Source organism: Vombatus ursinus, unplaced genomic scaffold, assembly GCF_900497805.2.
Source record: "Vombatus ursinus unplaced genomic scaffold, bare-nosed wombat genome assembly UNPS02010548.1, whole genome shotgun sequence".
In the NCBI taxonomy this organism is placed as follows: Eukaryota; Metazoa; Chordata; class Mammalia; order Diprotodontia; family Vombatidae; genus Vombatus; species Vombatus ursinus.
In genome coordinates this window covers 17,196,814-17,216,758 of record NW_020950326.1, presented here as the reverse complement: position 1 = coordinate 17,216,758, position 19,945 = coordinate 17,196,814, and the positions used below count along the sequence as shown (strand labels likewise).

The 19,945-nt window shown below is 38.5% G+C and overlaps 1 long non-coding RNA gene across 1 annotated transcript; it reads left to right on the top strand.

Moving 5' to 3' along the window:
* The first annotated feature begins 4,255 nt into the window (after positions 1–4,255).
* LOC114037711 lies at positions 4,256–19,599 on the top strand. Its single transcript, XR_003568492.1, has 3 exons — positions 4,256–4,313; positions 17,539–17,666; positions 19,561–19,599. It is a non-coding gene; the product is annotated as an uncharacterized LOC114037711 (long non-coding RNA).
* Positions 19,600–19,945: the final 346 nt, after the last annotated feature.

Here is a 19,945-nt window from a genome sequence, read left to right as displayed (position 1 = left end):
CATGTAATATTTCATATATAGTTCCTATGTTTTGTGCCTTTTCCTCCTAGACAATAATCTTCTTGAGATCTAGAACCCATCTTTTGTCACCTTTGGTCCTCCTCCAGCACCTAGCTCAGTTCTCTCTTCTACAATGGGGACTTAAACAAAAGTTTGTTGAATGAATGGATAAAGTTCAATTTCACCTTCAACAAATATTTGTTGTCCATTATGTGCAAATCCCTGTGCTAAGACGTAGGAGAAATACTAAGGTTAAATAAGACGTAATTATTACCTTGGAGTTCATGACTTAGCAGAAGGATACAATACACACACACACACACACACACACACACACACACACATAACTGGAATGCACAATAATACCTAATATCCCTAAGAGAGATGCAAACCCAGGGCTATGTGATATCTGTGGAGGGAAGATCATTACTGCTTTATTTGTACTCCTGTCTCTTAAATTTGCAGCAAGTGAAAAGTCCCAAGTTTCATAAGGAATGTGTTAGCCTCTGAGCATTTCACAATTTTATAAAAGCCAGTACTGCAGGAGTTATGGTATATTTACCGCCTAGCTATTTTTTTGAGTCTTCAGTACAATATTATTTCTGTTTTTCTTCCTTTCCTCCTTTCCTTTTCCTATATTGCAGAAAGATGGGTTATATTCCTTTACATTGCATTGTTTTTTATTTGGGGGAGGGGGGAAGAGAGAGGGAAAGGGATACAGGACATATTCCTCACCTAGCCTTCTGGATAGGTTGGCTTCATTATGAGTTACAACTTTTTACTGAGCACCTATTCTGTACCCACATTGTTAGGAATGAGGTACTACTGAAGGATGTCAGTTTCCATTTCCATACTTCAATGGATCTGTAAACTCATGGATGTGAGTACTCCTTCTAATGACTCAGATTTCTGGATGTGAGTACTCCCTCTAATGATTAAGATTTCAACTCATCTACACCTTCTCACCTTACGTGACCACAAGTAGATACTTCTTGTCCATGTCTTTCCAAAAATCCTCCATAATGAACCCATCAAAATAGGGTCAGAGAATCATAGATTTAGAATTGGAAGTGACCTTAGGAGCAATTTAACTTCACTCTGTCATTTTACAGTTGACTAAACTGAAGCCTAGTGAAGGAAAATAACTTTCCCAAGGTCTCACAGACCACTTAACATAAGTGGCAAGGCCAGGATTTAAACCTCAATAGTCAAAAGTCAAATCTAACACTTTCAATTGCTTCAGTTTCCCCAGCAAGAAAGTATAGGGGAAATTCTCTAGAACTCTTGACATTGTATGTATACCAAAGGAACATGAGAGGTGTCTATCCATTATTGTTCTCTTTCTCACTATATAACCAATTCACTGCTTTTTGGAGGGGGGGCCAGTGTCATTCATCAGTTTGATGGCATCCTTTAAGTCACTTCTCTCTGTCAGCACTTCATAAGTAATATATGGCAGCCTACTGATGCCTACCATGCACCTCTCTATTGCCTTTTGAGTGGCCTGTAACTTTAATTTTTTGAGGACTTTAATATTCTGTTCTTCACAGTTACACTGGAAGAATTTTGATGATTAAAAGAAGGGTCTTTTTAAAAAGGGAAATCTGAAATTGTTAAAAATCACTGTGCAATTTTTAAAGCCAATCAAGGCCACTTTCCTTCACTTATCCAGTTCTGGGCCTGACTCATTGGCTTTTCAAAGTGTGCCTGAAATATTTGCAAGTGATGGACCAGAGCTGAATTTTGTCCATTCAACTGCATATCACAATCTAGATAATAGACATTCTTCATCCACTTGGTTTTTCCTACTTGGATAGCTAGGATGAATTCTTTTGAGTGAGTATGGATCTCATTTAGGAGGTTCTGCAATTTTCCAGGAGCTGCAGCATTGTGTCATCTGCAAATAGGAGCAACTGGAAGACCTCACCATCTCCAGGAAATCCTTCTTTTATTTAGATTCTGTTTAATGCATCTTCTTCCATGATAGTGGCAAACATATTTGGTAAAGAGATTCATCCCCTTTTTTGCATTGCTTGATATTAATAATTAGAGCATAATCACAGTTATCTGTATTGTTTCCATCAAGGAAATCATATATGATCTTAACACATGCATGTGCAATATCTTGATGGAGGAAAGAATAGTTTGTGATAGAAATCAAATGTTCCCTTATCTTGTATTTTTATGTTCTCTAAACCTCTTACTCAATTGGGTCTCTATTAGGATGTAATCTGCTATAGAATATCATTTGCAAAGGAATGTCTGTCAGTTCCCTCGTCAGGTCTTCATTAAATAAGCCCTCAGTGCATGGATAGATTATTCTTGTAAACATTTTGTATAGATGAGAAAGTAGTCATACAGGTCAATGGTTATCGATGTTTTCTCAGTTGCTTTTTTCTAAAAAATATGTGTATAATTCCCCTCCCCCAAGCCATTAAATATCCTCCTTTCTTTCAGAGTTCTTGAGAATGAATCTCTCAGTACTATCTAGATTCTATTAAATCTAGCCCATGTCTCCTTTGGTATATTTACTCCAGTTCATCTGGGCTTCCTAGCTTTGTTTTTATTAGGGCCAATTCAACTCTCATGCAACACATTCAAGGAAAGCAATGTTAGAGTTAAAATGTAACCTCTATCCACTGTCATTAATGGAGAAAATAAATTGTCACAAGTGTCTTCATTTACCTTTTTCATTTTTTCATCTCTTCTTTCCTTTTCTTACAAGTTCATACTTAAGTAACCTCAAGATGACCTGGCTCAGTTGATCTTTTGCCAAGTTTTACATAAACTTGTATTTCTCTCTACTGCCTCTGGAGGTTTCATGAGGCAATGCTACTCAATAATCTTCCATAATCCTCCCCACAAGAGTTTGTTTTAAACTAGTGTTGTCTTTGGCTGTTGTCTTTTCCACTTGGCAAGATCAACAATTTCCATTGCTGAAGGGATTTTTTTAGTCTCTCTCTCTCTCTCTCTCTCTCTCTCTCTGTGTGTGTGTGTGTGTGTGTGTGTGTACGTGTGTGTCTCCCTCTCCCCACAACTGATTTGATACCGTTTAGAATTCCTTAGGAAATGGTGATAGTCAGAATTTGTTCTTTTATGCACTTCCTATTTTTTTTTTTTATGTCAACACCTTCCTTAAAAAAGTCAGGTCACAGATGCCTCAGTTGAACATTATTTCTTCTCATTTTTATTCTATCTTCTAATTTGGTATTGCTTTTTTATTTTTTTTCTCTAACAAGTCAGTAGTGTGACTGCACACAGATAGATGATTTGGAAATGAGTCCCACATCAATAACCCATTGCTTCCTATTAGAAAAAATCACTTTCATTAGTATGAAGTTATTTTGTGCTCAATATGCCCGGCACCTCTGGATCCCCTTCATAAAGAAAATATGTATAGTTTTGAGGCTTCTGCTTAATCCATAAGGTTTTGGCTTCTCTTATTTCTTACTCTTAAATAAGATTTTCAAAATACTTTTCAGCATCATTTCCTTCCCCACATTTATATTGAAGTACTAGAGTATATATTGATTTAATTTGGAAAGTCTTATCAAGTTTTTTTATAGAATCTTTCTACCTCATCATCCTCTGCCATGGATGCTGGAACATAAACTGCAATTATCTTGGTGGTGTTTTATGGGTTTTTTTTAAACAAATACTTATTAAGAGTACTGTAATATGAGATGACCCAGTGTCCCATGAAATGGTATTTCTTGTTGCCTGTCACATGATGAAACCAACTCCATCAACAGATTTATTTTCATTTCCAAGGAGAGCCTGTGAACCATTCTTCCAACTATTGCAAATTTCTTTTGTTTCCTGGTTTCATTTATGGTAATAATGTCAAGGTTTGCATGACTCAATCATTGTACTTTATTGATTTTTTCTAATCATTGAATGAGGATTTAGCTTTCAGAGTGAGAGATAGATTAATGTTTATAGAAATCTAAAAGCTGTGATTCCTCTGCCCCCCATTTCTTCACTATCCCTACAAAAATTGAAAGGGGAAACATGAAACTGAAAACCATTTTCTGTTTTACTTTGTGTTCTAGTTCTAGTTTCATAGTTTTCTAGATTAGTCCACAGGAAACAAACAGTCTGTTGTCCAAACATACTCAAATCCTTTTCTGCCAGTAGAACCTGCCAATGTTCTACTAGTGTGGTTTTAAAAAAAACTCAGGGCTACCTCCATACCATGATGAGGCAATAAATAGGTCTTCCACACACCCTTTAATTCCTAATAGTGCTATCTGATGCTGAAGAAAAGGTGAGACAGACTGAGCTCAGCCCAATCAAATTCAAGATCAAACCAGGTAAAAATTAAAATACTCCTTTAGCTAATCCCCACACTCACGGAATACCCTTTCCTTTTTTTTTTACTTCCTGGATCAGAATTCTGTCTCTTCCCCTGAGTGAATTTTGACTGTCCTTTGAAAATACTGACTGAAAAAGGGCAACTTCACGGAAAAGCTTGGGTTCAGAAGTTGAGGAAGCCTCAGAGAGGCAACCTCTCTTCCTAGCCCTCTTCCTAGAGACTCTCTCCCAGTTTCTTCATGATCCAGTCTCCCACCTGTTCATGCTATAAATTCTGTCCTGGACCTTGGAGGGGATATGTACAGAACAAACAATACACCAGCTCTGATTGTGAAAATAATCACCATCAGAATAATAACAATACCTTATACTTTTAGAAACTGGCCTTTTTTAATGTTCTCTATTTCAATATGTCATGTGATTCATTCAACCTTATACAAACATTTACTAAGCATATATTATGTGTCAGGCCCTATGCTAGACACTGCAGGTAATACAGCAGATGTGGAATCCTTGTACTGAAGGAATTTAATTTCTAACAGTAAAGATAAGTCATATAAATAAGTAACTACAAACACAATGGAATGAATGTTCAGAGGACAAAAAGATCACTCCTGGCAAGGAGGATGAGGAAAGACTTCATTAAAGCAGTGGTATTTTAGTTGAACCTTTAAGATTGGGTAGGACTTTGACAGGTGCAGATAAAGGAGAATAGGGAAAAGGACAGGATCAAAAGCAGAGTGAACATTTACACAAATTCATGAAGGCTAGAAAAACCAGGATATGTCCAGTGAACAGTTACTGTAGTACTGTACTGTACATTGTAGCAGTCCAATTTAGATGAAGAATGGTGTTTGTACAAAGTAGTGGGAGAAAAGGTAGAAAGATAATGTCAGGCAGACTGAGTTCAAAAGTTTGGACTTTGTGCTATGGGGCAATGATGAGTCATCAAAAAATTTTAACCATGTGAATAATAAAATAAGAACTGTGCTTTAGAAAGATCATTCTGGCAGAAGGATCAGAAAAGATTAATCAGAGCAAAGTAGGAATGGATTATCCTGGACAAGTGAATTACATTGATAACTGAAGAATAACCCTAAAATCTTTTTTTTTTCCTTTTTCAACCCTAGTTATTTGAAATCTTCCTAAAACATCTGTGTCTTATTCCCTGACTAGTCCAGTACAGAGACTGTTTCTTTGTTGACTGAAGATCTTCCAGAGTTTGCAAGGCTTTTGCACTGGGCCTCACTGTTCACTAGCCAGGTCTAGGGGTAGACATGAAAAAGGAAAAGAAGATTGGACTGAATATATACAAAATCCAGAAAATGTCCTGAAAGTTTATATATACATATGTGTGTATAATTTAATTTTTTTCTAACTCCTTAGTATCTTATTTTCTTTAGATTTGCCACTTTTGCAAAGACTGAAGAATTCTGATATAGTGTTAGAAAATAATCAACAAGCATGTATTAAGCATTTACTATGCACTAGTCACTTAAGAAATGTTGAAAATCATGGTCTAGAAACAGTTGAAAGGAGAAAGTTAAAATGGATCTCAACGGTTATCTAGTCAAACCCCAAAACAAATATTCAAAACCTAAAAGGGGATAAACAAAAATTGCATTGTAGTGAAAGGAATAATAGACAACAGACCAATATCGATATTAAACTCATATGCTCCAAATACTTTGGCATTTAAAATGAAGAAAAGCAAAAATATGGATCTGAACAAATTGTTGTCAAAGTTAAAGCCGAAAACTCATGGTATTTTTTTAAAATGGAACTCCTAAAGAATATACATATTTCTCGGAACCATATGGAACGTTTACAAAAAAAAAATGGACCGTGTATTAGAACACAAAGATATTGCAAAAACACATTTAACAGCACAGAGACAAGAATGAACACTTCATTTAAAGAGAGAAAATCTAGAAACTAGAGAGGTTAATTGTTTTTTCCCCACTGTCCCGGGACAAAGAAGTAACAATGCCAGGATGAAATAGAGTACTTTCCTTACTCAACCATAAGGCTCTTCATATTTTGGTGGAAAGGGCACTGAATTTAGGGTCATAAGAACTGAGGTCAAATCCCAGCTCTTTCTATTTATTACCTTTGCAACTTTGGGCAAGTAACTTAGCTGCTCTGTAAAATGAGAGGATTGGAATAGATTCTGAGGTCCCTTCCAATCTTATCTTTGATCCTCTAGTCTTTCCTGTATGCTCTCTCTCATTCTCTCTCTCTCTCTCTCTCTCTCTCTCTCTCTCTCTCTCTCTCTCTCAGTAGTTCAATAACCTATTTATGTCCATCAGTCTATCCAGTCTGACTCCTTCCTCACTGCCATGGATTTTCAGATGCAACATTTACCTTGTTCTTAATTACCTAAAACCCACACAAATTTTTCAAAAAAAATCTTATTAATCTTATTCTGTTCCTATCTTGTTAGATTTCCTAATGACATGTTTTGCTGCTCCTAGAAATCAAAGCCATTCCATTTGAGGTCTGTTCCTTTAAAACCTGTGAAACAGAAAGGCTTGTAATTCAGGGAATTCCCTTGTACTTGGACCTTTGATCCCATTCCCCACCATCTTCTCTAGCAGATTACCCTCTCATGTATCCCCTCACTTGCTCTAATTTTGATCTCTCCCTATCTACTACTGGTTCATTCCCCATTGTCTTCAAACGTACCCATGTCTCCTTCATGCCAAAAAAAAACAAAACAAAAAAAAAGCACCTTCATTAGACTTTACTGTTTTACTGTTCTTCAAGATATCATCTTAAATCTCTCCTCCTTTACTCAAAGCCAAACTCCTAGAAAAAACATAGTCTGCATTTGTTGCCTCCCTTCTTTTCCTCAAACTTTTATAATCTGGCTTCCAAATTCAACCAACACTGCTCACTCCAAACTGACTGGTTGATTGACTACCAATGATCTCATCACTGCCAAATCTGATGGTTTTTTCTCAACTATTCACTTTAGTTAACATTATTGACCACCTTGTCTTCTTGGATACTCTCCTCTTTTCTTGTTCTCTCCTTTCTGTCTGAACACTCCTCAATCTTCTTTTCAGGTTCAGCATGCCCTTTAAATGTGGGTATGCCCTAAAAAGTTCTCTCCTGGCCCTCTTCTCTTCTCTCTCTACATCCCCTGTCTTAGTGATATCATAAACATCTTCATGAGTTTAATTATCATTTCTATGCAAATGACTTTCAGATCAATATATCCAGCCCAGCTCTCTCTCTCCTGAACTCCAATTTCATGTCATCAACTGCCTATTAGATAGAGTTGTGTGATCTTCAAGCATTTCAAACTCAATACGTCTAAAACAACTCATTATCCTTCCCTAAAAATTCACCAGTCTTTGGAACTTCCCTCTTTCTCTTAAGAACACTACCATTTTCCCAGTTTCCCAGTTTCATCACATTAGTGCTGTCTACAACTTAAAACCCCTCTCACCCAGAATAACCAAATCTTGTGGTTCCTACCTGTAGAATTCACATACAGTCATTACTCATGTTCAAACTTTTATCACCTTTCACTTAGTTAGGCTATTGTGATAGCTTTCTAATTTGTCTACCTGCCTCAAATATCTCTTCCCTCCAGTTCTCTACACTGCTACCCTTATTTTCTTTCTGAGTAGATGTAACTCTATCCCTACTAAAACTCCTGTGGCTCACTATTTCCTCTAGAACAAATTTAAACACCTCTGTTTTGTTATAATCCTTAACAACTTGACTCTAATTTCTCTCTAGCCTCATTGCACATTGTTCCCCTTCTAGCACTCTGTGGTCCAGCCAAACTGGACTTTCTGTTCCTCACACATGGCACTTCATCTCCCATCACAATGCCTTTGAACTAACTGCCTCCCATGCCTGAAATACACTCTCTCCTCACCTTTGCCTGATAAAATTCCTTATTTCCTTTAGGACATTTTCTTAAACCCCGTAATTTACACTTTACATACATAAGGATCTCATCAATTCCCAAAAGTGTTCTATTTCCCCAGTTAGAAAATCTGACATTTTCCTGTCTGCTCATAACTTTCTATTATTCCACCTGTCCCTGTGTTTCACTCTTCTACAACCTATTCTTTACTTTCATTGAGACCTCTAATCCCTATATCAGTACCCTCTCAGGCCATTGCCTCTGCTCCAGTTCCATTTTCCTCCCACTCCAATCTTAATTCAATAGTTCCTCAAGTCTCTCACAACTCCCTTCTTTTTCTCTTAGCTAATGACCTTGCCTCTTAATTTACCAAGAAAGTGGGGTCATTTTGATGAGATCTAGAGGTTTAGGGGTGCTGGGACTCCAAGATCATGACATTAGGGCCCTGCCTGAAAGAATTCAACCCAAGCCTTTTTTAAGCCAAAGACAAGGCTTTTTAAAGATCCACCATATTGACCAGACTCTTAAGGAATCTGAGCACCTGTGAGCTATTGGCTAGATTGTAAAAATCTGAGTGCCTTAATGGAGATAAAATGGACCTTATATTTAGAAAGACTTTGGGAGGGATCTAGGAGTGGCCAAGTAGTCTATGAGGTAATAGAATTCCAGGGACCTGGACCATGAAGACCTAGGGAGAATGGAGCCTAAATAGGATTAATGGTGGGAAGTGGCCTGGGGCCATAAAGAGGTAAGACAATGGAGAGCTAGGCTAGGTCAAGGGTAACAAAGAATTGGGAGATTGAGTGTAGCCACAATGAAAGGCCAATTGATAGAATTATGGCCTCAGGGAATGTCAGAGACCTTTGAGAATTCAAGGACAGTCCAAGGGTTTTCTAGGACCCATAGACAAATGGGGCACAAATTGGAACAAAGGTCTCAGCTTGGGCCCGTACACCATCAATTTGATATGAGTTCCTTCTTCCAGTCTCTTTAACCCAAAATCTCTTGACATCAACACCTACTCTTTCCTCCTTTCTCTTAGTATCTGACAAAGAAGTGGCCTTTCTCATCACCAATACCAACCCCTCTATAAGTGCACTTGATTCCTTCTCCCAAATTCTGACCATTGTACCCTCAATCCCTTGACTGACTGATTGACTTGAAAGCCAATGTTACACAAAAGAAGTACCACTGGGGCACTCAGGTATTTAGCCCCTCTGGATCCTTTATCTCCTTTTGGCTTCCTCTTGATGGGGTTGGAATCTGGGCTCCAGAAAGGAAAAACCCTGGACTTTCCCACAGGGCCAAATCTCTGATATTCCCCTGAGGCTATAATCCCATCAACTGGCCTTTCAATGTGGCTACACCCAATCTCCCCTCCATTGTCTTACCTCCCTATGGCCCCGGCCATTTCCCACCCTTAATCCTAGCTAGGCTCCATTCTCCCTTGGCCTTGAGGTCCAGGTCCCAGGAGTTCTGTTCCACTCCCATCCAGATCTCCTTAGGCCCTTCCTCCTGTCACCCCAAACTACTTGGCCACTCCTAGATCCTTCCCACAGTCTTTCTGTATATAAGGTCCATCTTGTCTCTATTAAGAGGCTTAGATTCTTATAATCTAGCCACTGCTTACCCGTGTTCAGACTCCTTAAGAGTCTGCCCAATATGATGGATGTTCTAATAAACCTTGTCTTTGGCTGCAAGAAGGCTTGGGTCGAATTCTTTCAGGCAGGATCCACGTGTTGTGATTTTGGGGTCCCAGCACCCCTGAATCCCTAAACCACATCACTCTGACTTTACCTTATTTTAGTTTGTGACTCTTGAATATGCATTCGTTCCTAGTTCTCTTGAATCTGACTTCTGGCAAATTTGGAATAAACACACTACTCGTGAATCTCTCCACTTGTCCTCAGCACTTTTCTTTAAAAAGTCTTTTTGACCCCCTTGTATCACTATCAGATTCAATGTCACTACTCATAAGAAATATGCACACACAAAAAATCCTCTGAAAAGGATGAGTCTGTGTTACTTTGGCTATAATCACTGCCTCCATCTTTCATTTGTCTAGTGCTTTTCAGATCACATTGTGATTTCATGTAAATAATTCTATTTCGTCCATACATCAATCCTGGGATGTAGGCAGGACTGCTGTTATCATACCCATGTTAGAGCTAAGGAAAAATCTCTCAGTGGCTGTCTTAAACAAGGTCACACAGCAAGTGAGTGGCAAAACTAGGGCTAAAACTCAGCTGTCCACCTCCTAGTTCCACACTCATTATTTGTCATTCAATTACATTCACCATTTGTAACGGTATATGTTGAGAATCTGATGCTTGCAATTGTAGAGGGCCACAGGAGGCCTAGAGGCCCCAGGTTCCCCACCCCTGCATTAGACTGTGTCCTTGAGGGCAGGAACTATCTTTTGCTTCTTTTTGTATCCTCAGGGCTAAGTACAGTACCTGACACATAGTAGCCACTTTTAAAAAAAATGTTAATTGAGTAAGGAAAAGACCAAAAATGAAAGTGTTATTCTCTCATCTACATCAGCTTTTGAACCAAAGACTGAATCTGCCTCAGATATCAGATATCAGACAAGATAGTTTTTTTTTTTTTGGCATGGAGGCAAGGAAGAAGTGTTGTTGTCTTTTGTCCAAGGGGACCTTCTCTATTGCCATGAAATTATACAGTACTTGTATGTGGCCACAAGTTAATAGAAAAAGCATAGTACCTGAGTTCAAATCCTAGTTCTGCATACTTAGTAACATGACCCTGAGCAAGTCACTTTACCTCTGTAAGCCTCAGTTTTCACACCTATAAAATGAGAATGATGATATTTGCACTAGTTACTTCACAGGGCTCTTACTAAATGAGATAAAATATACAAAAATACTAGGTAAAAAAAGCACTATGTAGATTTTTTTCTTTTTGTTGGGGGAAAGGAGAAGAAAGGAGGACCAGGCTTATGATTTCATTTGTATGGAGAACTCCCAGCATGGAAACACCACCCAATGATACAACAAACTAGTCTACAACAAATAATGATAAAGAGTTTCCTGGTGCATCTAGAGGTTAAAGAACCTTGCCCAGAGGCACACAACTAGGCCAAAGGCAGGACTCAAACTCAGACCTTCCAGACTCAAATCCAGGTGTCTATCTACTACACTAAGGTGCCTCCACTATGCTGATGTGCATTATTATTACTATGGGCTATTACTACCCTACTCCAGCTATAAGTATGGCAAACTCTGATCCAGTTTACAATGGATTAATAAAAAATTAATAATCCCCAACATGTGTAATAATCCCCAACATGTCTACTTTTCCAAGTGTTTTCACATCCATCACCTCATTTGATCACTTAAACTTCCTCTGAGGACAGACCTCAGTCAAGCTCATTCCTCTTCCACTGTGAGTACCAAAACCCTCAAGGGGTAAGGACTGAATTCTCAAGATCTATTTCTGGATCTCTCTATTTCTCATCAGCACCCCCAGGCAAGGCATTTAGCCCCTCTAGGTCTCTGTTTATCCATCAGTAAAATGGATAGAATAATATCAATCTCACTAGGGTGTTATTCAGACCTATATATTAATGTTAGCAATATACTTTGAGCTTTTAGGATTAAGGCTATAGATCACCAGGAAATATTATAGCATTCTGTTTCCATAGAAATGGTTTCATTCTGACGAATCAGCTCCTGGTGTTTCATTGCTGCATCAAATTCTGGCAGTCTGTGGAGACAAGGGAGTGCAAACCCAACCGTTACCACTAACAACTCCGATAATTAAATTACACGAAGAGGAAGCCTATGAAATATGTATGGAAAAGCAATGCATCTGATTCATTTAGGCTAATGTGCATGTGTCCCCATTAGAAATCATTCCCTAGAGGGTTCAGTGGGTTTTCTGATGCCAATAACTTCACAATATAAAGTCACCAGGATCTCAGATTTTGACCAGAAGGGAACAGACCCTTAGGCCTCAAAAATCAGGGCTTTGGGAACTCCAGCTGCAGTACATTGTAATCATGCCCACAGAAAAGATGGGCAAGAAATGCCTGTGCCTGCCACTGTCTCTTTTCTGAATCTCCCCTCTCCTCAACCTCAAGACAACAGTCGGAAACTGGGCATTTTCTTTAAAATTATTTTGTTAAAGTTGACATACAAATTTTTGTAACAAAATGCAAAAATTTGAAATTTATTATTTGGGTGCAATAATTTTATTTATATATTTGATTTTTTATTTTTGTTCATGATTGCTAAGTTTAGAACGGAAGTTGTTTTTAAATAAATTTTAAAATAATTTTACTTTCCCCAAGGAAGTCCTATTAGGTCTGGCCAACATTAAATCTGAAAAAGGCATTTGATAATTTTCCCAGTGGAGAATCCTTCCCCACCACAACATGGAATATGAAATGGGTGCCATAGAGTGGGGAGGGAGGAGGTTGGCAGCTAGGTGGTGCAGTGGATAGAGTGTTGGGCCTGAAGACTTATTTTCCTGAATTCAAATCTGACCTCAGACACTTACTATGTGACCCTGAACAAGTCACTTAACCCTGTTTGCCTCAGTTCCTCATATGTAAAACGGAGAAGGAAATGACAAACCCGTCTAGTATCTTTGCTGAGAAAATCCCAAATGGGGTCACAAAGAGTCAGATATGACTGAAACAACACAATAGCTACCACCCAGGCATGACTTGTCCATGGACAAGCTGTTAAATCAGATGGTTCTTTAACAGTGATGATAATATAACCTCATTTGTATGACTAAGTTTCACTCTTTTAAAAGAACTTCATCTACAGGACCTTATTTGACCCTCACAATAGTAGCAGGTAAAAAGATAAGTCGGTATAGTAGGAACACTGAATTCAGACTGAGAAGAATGGGATTTGAATCTCAGTTCTAGCACTTACTAACTATGGGCTAGTGGTAGAAACACTTTGAGCCTCAGTTTTCTTACCTGTAAAATAGGGATGATTATACTTTTATCACTCATTTCACAGGCTTCTAGCAAGAAAAGTAATTTGTAAAGTACTCTATGAGCTATTAAGTAGGGTGAGTCTAACTGACCCCAAAAAAGTGCAACTAGGTATTGGGGAAAAATGGAGATTTTAAAAAGGGACAATGCCTGGAACAGGCATTACATGAACATCAGAGTGTATAGAGAGCACTGTGCCCAGCCTAAGGAAGACTTGAGTTCAAATCTGCCCTCAGATACGTACTAGCTGTGTTGGGCAAGTCACCCAACCTCTGTTTGACTCAGGTTCCTTGATTCTAAAACAGGAATAATATTAGGGGACCCTACTTCACAGGATCATTGTGAGGATCAAATGGGATGTTAATAAAGTGCTTAGCCCAGCACACAGTAGGTGCTAATATAAATGCTAATTTGTATTATTATCATTAAGTGAAATTATTTACTCAGCATCACATGGCTGACACTGAGTCAGTGGCAGAGTCCAGTCTAGAACTCACGTCCCTTGACTCTTTCCACCAAATTTCATGTTCTAACAGCTTAATGAAATGATCCAGTATCATCCACAGGATGGGCAATGAGGAAGATTATTTTTATGGAGCCTAGGTCTATTCGCTGTCCACATTTTACTTCCCTTTATCTCTGCCTTGGCTGATGGTATTCACCCCACCCTTTTTTTTGTGCCTGTTCAAATGTTACCCATCCTTCAAGGATCAGCCCACAATCCACCTGTCTCTTCTTGATAGCCTGGTGAGTAACCTCCCCTGACTACCCTAACCCAGAGGGAAATCTTTCTCCTCCAACCTTCTATTTACCTTATAGGCTCAAAGCACTTATTTGGCATAGAGCACGCCCAGTATTATTGATCATTTTGTATTTGTTTTGTAAATATTTATACATGTATATGCTTTCTCCCCTGGTGAAGTGTAAGTTCCCTAAGGGTAGGAACTGTTTGATTTATCTTTGTACTCATAACACCTAGGACAGTACTGGTACGTGGAAGGTTCCTAATAAAGCCTTATTAATTGGCTGGTTATTTTTCTTATTCATTTTCTCTCCCTATACTCTATATTAGATCCTTGTGGGTATAGACAATGTCTGATTTATCTTTGTTTCCCTTGTTGTGTGTGGCACATGGTAGGAACTCAGTAAGTACCAAATGAATTAAATTAAACTTAAACTACTTCTCCTCCATTTGGATGTTGCATCCAGCCTTCCTGGGTCTTGGTTTTCTCCCTGTAAGATAAAGAGGTTTGTCTTGATGTTCTAGACTACTTCTAAGTTCTCTTTCTTTACTCCAGCTATGATCATGTCATCCCGTGGCCTTAGTCTCACCAGGATGCTTTAGTCAATGAAGAGCTAGTGCTAGATATGCATAACTTCAGCTTGCTTATCCCCATACCTAAGGGATGGTGAAACTTCACCTTTTTCCCATGGTTCTCATAGGAATGCTGGGAAAGGAGCCAAGGAAAGATGACTGGTGAGAATAGTCCATCAGCACTTCAAAGGCTAAAGGGCTCCTTCCCAACTTAACCCTAAAGAAATCTTCAGTCTTTACCCACTGGAAGCAAATAATCCCTTTCATGGGACCCCAGGGCAGCCAGGTCAAAGGCAACCTTCTCTAAGCTCCTCTGAAGTTATAAATATTGAGAGGCAGATTTCCAATGGGAAAAGAGAGGCTGTGATTCATGCTCAGGAGTTGCTCCCATTTTCAAACCTCTCATTCGGGTGAGTTATTACATATTGACATGAACTAGTGCCAGCCTAAGAGGATTACCAAGTGCAGCTCTAATAAGGCTTAATGACCATTTTTCATAAGTGATTCATTGGGGAAGGGGGGAGGGTTAATGCCATTTTCCCAAAGCTTAGAGATCAAGACAGTGAGGAAGATTTAAATCAGAGGGAACAGATTTGTGAATCTCAGCAAATAGCCAATAGTTCCTACTCCCTGTGCTGTATATGACCTAGGAATGAGTTATGTTTTTGGTGATACTCAGAAGGCAATCAAATACAGGACCAAAGGCAGAGGTGCTTGGATAGTCCTTTTTAAATGCCTGTCTAGACTAGTTCCAAGTATACCAGCTGGGGGGATAGCAGTCGCTCCTGGGAACCAATAAACATTTAATGAGAACCTGTTGTTCCTAAGGCTTAGGGAAAGATAAGCATAGACTATGTCCAAAAGAGAGACTTAATTGGGCAGGATTCAGGGAGGCAGAGAAGAAGAAGTAAAGATATTCCAGGCCAAAAGACACAGTCTGGAAGTGGGCTAGAAAATTTAGAGAATAGCATACCCACAGGCAAGCTGGTATGGAGAGTGATATGATATAAGGGAGTAGTGGAAGACAAGTTGGAAAAAGTTAGTATTGGGAAAGGCCTTGAGTGTAATGCTATAGAATTTGAGTTTTATCCTGCAGCCAAGAGGGAATAATTCATTGGAGGTTGGGGATAATGGTTTAATAACCATAAAGCCACCCTTATCACCTGGATTGTTTAGCAAGAAGTCAAGTCAAGTCAACAAGCATTTATTAAGCACCTACTATGTGCCAGGCACCATACTAAGTGCAGGGAAAACAAAGAAAGGCAAAAGACAGTCCCAGCTCTCAAGGAGTTTACAATCTAGCAAGAATGGAATATGTATCTGACTTTGGGTTGGGGGATACAAGAGGGAAAGAGAAGGTCAGGGATGGAGGATATTAACAACTACTCACTTTTGAACAACCTAAGCCTAATCTTAAAGGTAATTCTAGTACTATGTGTACATTTATGACCTCCTTAGTAATCTCCCAATGAGGGATATTTTTTGGATTCAGGAAAGTCAATCCTTTCTGGCCCCTAAATGTCCTTTCAATCTAACTCTGCTCCATGTCAATTTGCTTATTGTTCCCCCACCTTTCTGTCTCTCTGGAAACACCCAGTCCTCTTCCACTATCCCAAGTGCTTCCTGGAAGGAAAAAAAGAGAGAGAGAGCTGAGAAATCACTAACGTCTTAGAATGAATTGACTTAATATATCGCCTTCCCTAAACTACTTGTACTTTGAAAGAAAACTTGCCCATCACACAATTAGATAATGCCATAACCAGTGATAGAAACCGTGTTCCCTGACACTCAGTCCTGTGTTCTTCCCACTAAACTCTGTGACATTACTACAAAGCAATTTTTAGTCCAGAGGAAAGGGTCTCTAACTAGAGAATTTCAAACAACATGGCTAGTGGATTAGCCAAGTATTTGGGGACAGAGAGTCTTCCTAGAGCACCCTTTACAACACACCATATAGGTAGCTGCCTAGTCAACGTACTTATAAGGCTATCATTATTCATAAGAATGCCCAACCCAGAAGCACTGTTGTCTGAATGATTGAAGAAAATCAGAACCCCTGCTTTAAAATCCCACTTCCTCATTCTTACATCTGCAGTGGCAGTCTTGAAGCAAGCAAGCTTCAGGAAAGAGATGTGGGTGCCAGTCTAACACAATCAATGATCCACACTTGAAGATAAGAATTAAACAGACACCATCAAAATGCTTCGTTATTATTCTAAGAAGACAAGTTTTACACCAAAAAAGGTTCTAATATCACTTCCATACCTTCTGCACTCACAAACCACTCACAAACTATGAATTGTACGGAGGTGGGACCTGATATCAGAGCCACAACTAGGAACTGTTGCACCTGGGACAAACACTGACAATTGTTCATTGCACACTGGTCAAGTCATGGAATATTTCTCTGAGCTTCATTGTCCTCATCTGTAAAGTGGAGATAACAATAGCACCTATCTCCTAAGGATGCTGTGAGGACTAAATGGGACAATACCCTTTAAGAACTTTGTAAACTGTGATGATCTATATGAGCTGTTGTAGTTTTCATTATTATTTCTAAACTAGAGGCTAATAATATATGTTGTAGTAGCATAACTGAGTGCCCTAAGGCTTTGGGCATAAGTTCCAAGATTCAGGAGATATGGTTTTGAATCATAGCCTCACCAAAGCTCAGGGCTGGAAGGGATCTCAGAGTCTGTCTAGACAAACTTGGATCTGACAAAACAACGCCTCTATAAGATCATTGACGAATAGATATCCAGCTTCTGCTTGAAAACATCTAGCAAAGGAAAACTCATCACCTCCTGAGGCAACTCATTTCACTTTTGGACAGCTCTAATTGGTAGGAAGTCTTTCCTTACCTTGAGCAAAATCTATCTCTATATTAACTGCCTTCCCTAGTTCTGCTCTCTGGGGTAAGCAGAAGAAATTCTTACTCCCTCATTCAAATGGCAGCCCCTCAAATACTTGAAGATAGCTCTCATGTCTCTCTTAAGTCTTTTCTTGCCTAGGACAGACATCCTTATTTGCCTTCATCCACTCTTCATATTGCAGAATCTCCAAGTTTTTACTCCATCCTGGCTGTCCTGTTCCGGAAGAACTCCAGTTTATCAATTCATTTCTTAATTGGGGCACCTTTCTGTGGAAGGGCCAAATGACCGAACTTTATTAAAGATAACAAGGTAATCTCTTTTCATCTCTTCACTTATTTGCCATTTCTGTTCCCTATCCTATCTTTTGCTCCTAACCTTCCAAACTGCAAAATCATTCTTCTCTTAAGAGCAGAATCACTGTAAGAGTTGAGTACCACAGAATTCTAGAACCTCAAAGGCAATTTAGTCCAACCCATACCTGAATAGGATAATCTTCTATGTCACAACTAACAATTAATTTGTTAATTGTTAATTAGTTAGTTAGTTAATTGTTGTTTGAAGACCCCCTTATAATGGAGAATCCTCTCTTTGCCAATGTAGCTCATTCCACTTTGGGATAAGTGTAATAATTAGAGAGTTTATCCTGACATCATATCTAAATTTGCATCTTTGCATATTCCACCCATGTTCTACCCATATGGAATCAAATAGAGTAGGTCTAATCTAGTTGAGTTTTTTCCAACTATCTTTTCCCCACGAGTCTTGTCTTCTCAAAGCTAAACATACTTATTTTAATTGTTCTTTACGTGGCATGACATGAAGACCCTTTGCCACCCTGGTTGCCCTCCTCTAGACAATAGTAATAGTAATAAAGTATTGACATAATACTTTAAGGTTTATCTCATTATCCTCATAACAACCCTGGGAGGTAGGTACTGTTATTATCTCTATTTTGCAGATGAAGAAACAGATGCAGGTTAAATGACTCACCCAAGGTCACACAGCCAATAAGTATCTGAGGCAAGATGTCAACTCAGATCTTCCTGACTCCAAGACCAATACACAGTACCATGTAGTTGTTTTTATCCAGCTATATCAATGTCCAGTTTTTCAGTGACCTTCCTAAAATTTGACAGTCATGCTTACTCCAGATTTTTCTGACTATGCAGAATACCAGAGATAATCATCTATGTAGTCCTATTCACTATGCTTTTATTAGTGTAGATTTTATTAAGAGCATGTTCACTTAACTTAGCTGCCAGATCACACTACTGATACATGCCTTTGGTCTACTAAAAAACCCCATGTCTTTTTCAAATGAATGGCTGTCTTGCTATACCTCTCCCATCTTATACTAATACATCTTTTTTTTTCTTACACGCAACTGTAAAACTTCATACATACTCCTATTAAGCTTCAATTCATTTAATTCAATACAACAGTCTAGACTGTCAAGATATTTTTGGATCCTGAATCTGTCATCTATTGTGTTAGTTCTTCCACCTGGCTTTGTGTCATGAGAGAATTTGATAATTGTGTCATTTATGTCTTTAACTAAATCACTGATAAAAATGCTTAACAACATAGATCCCTAGGGTTCTCTCCTAGAGATACCTTCCATCAATACAAAATCATAAATGAAAATAAATAAATAAAATCATAAATGCCTACCTTTTGGACAGGTCCAACAAATTCACCTAATGATCCTATTATCTAACCCATATCTCTTAATCTTGTCCACAAGAAAGTCTATCTATAGTACTCACATGATCTACCACTGTAATAATTCTATCAAAAGATTAGATGAGATTACTCTCATATGACCTATTCTTGATAAGTCCATCTTGACTCTGTGTGATCACTGCTTCCATTTCAAGATGTTCAATAGTCATTCCTTTAATAATACATTCTAGATTTTATTTCTAGGAAATGAAGTCAGATTCACTGTCCTATAGTTTGCAGACTCCAGTATCTTCTCATTTTTGAAAATTCAGACATTTACCCTTCTCCAGTCCTCTGGTAACTCTCTCATTCTCCATGATCTTTCCAAGATTAGTGGCATTAGATAAGTAATCATCTGACTGTGTTTTTTAGTATCCTGGGTTGTAGTTCACCAACTTGAGCTAATATCAGCTAGATGTTCTCTTTCTTTATCCCTGTTAATCTTAGATATCTATTTCCTATTTTATTTTGTTCTTTATAGACCACTTTCAAGGAGGAGGAGGAAGGTAAAGAGGAGAAGGAGAAGGAAGAGGAGGAAGAGGAAGAGATGAATGAGAACAAGAAGAAGAAGAGGAAGAAAAGGAGGAAGAAAAAGAGGAGGAAGCATTTAGCACACATACTTATTACTGTGGATACGAAGATGACAAATTATAGAATCCCTGCTCCAAAGAAGCTTACAATGATACAAGCACAGTAAACAAAATACAAGGTAGCATGATATGAGCATATGAGAAATCAAACAAAGTGCACTAGGAAAATTTGAGGAGAGAGACAATGCTTTTACCTGGAGGAATCAAGGAACTCTTCATGAAGGAGGTTTCATTTGCACTGGGCCTTGAAGGAAGTTGAGGATTTTTGCAAGAGGA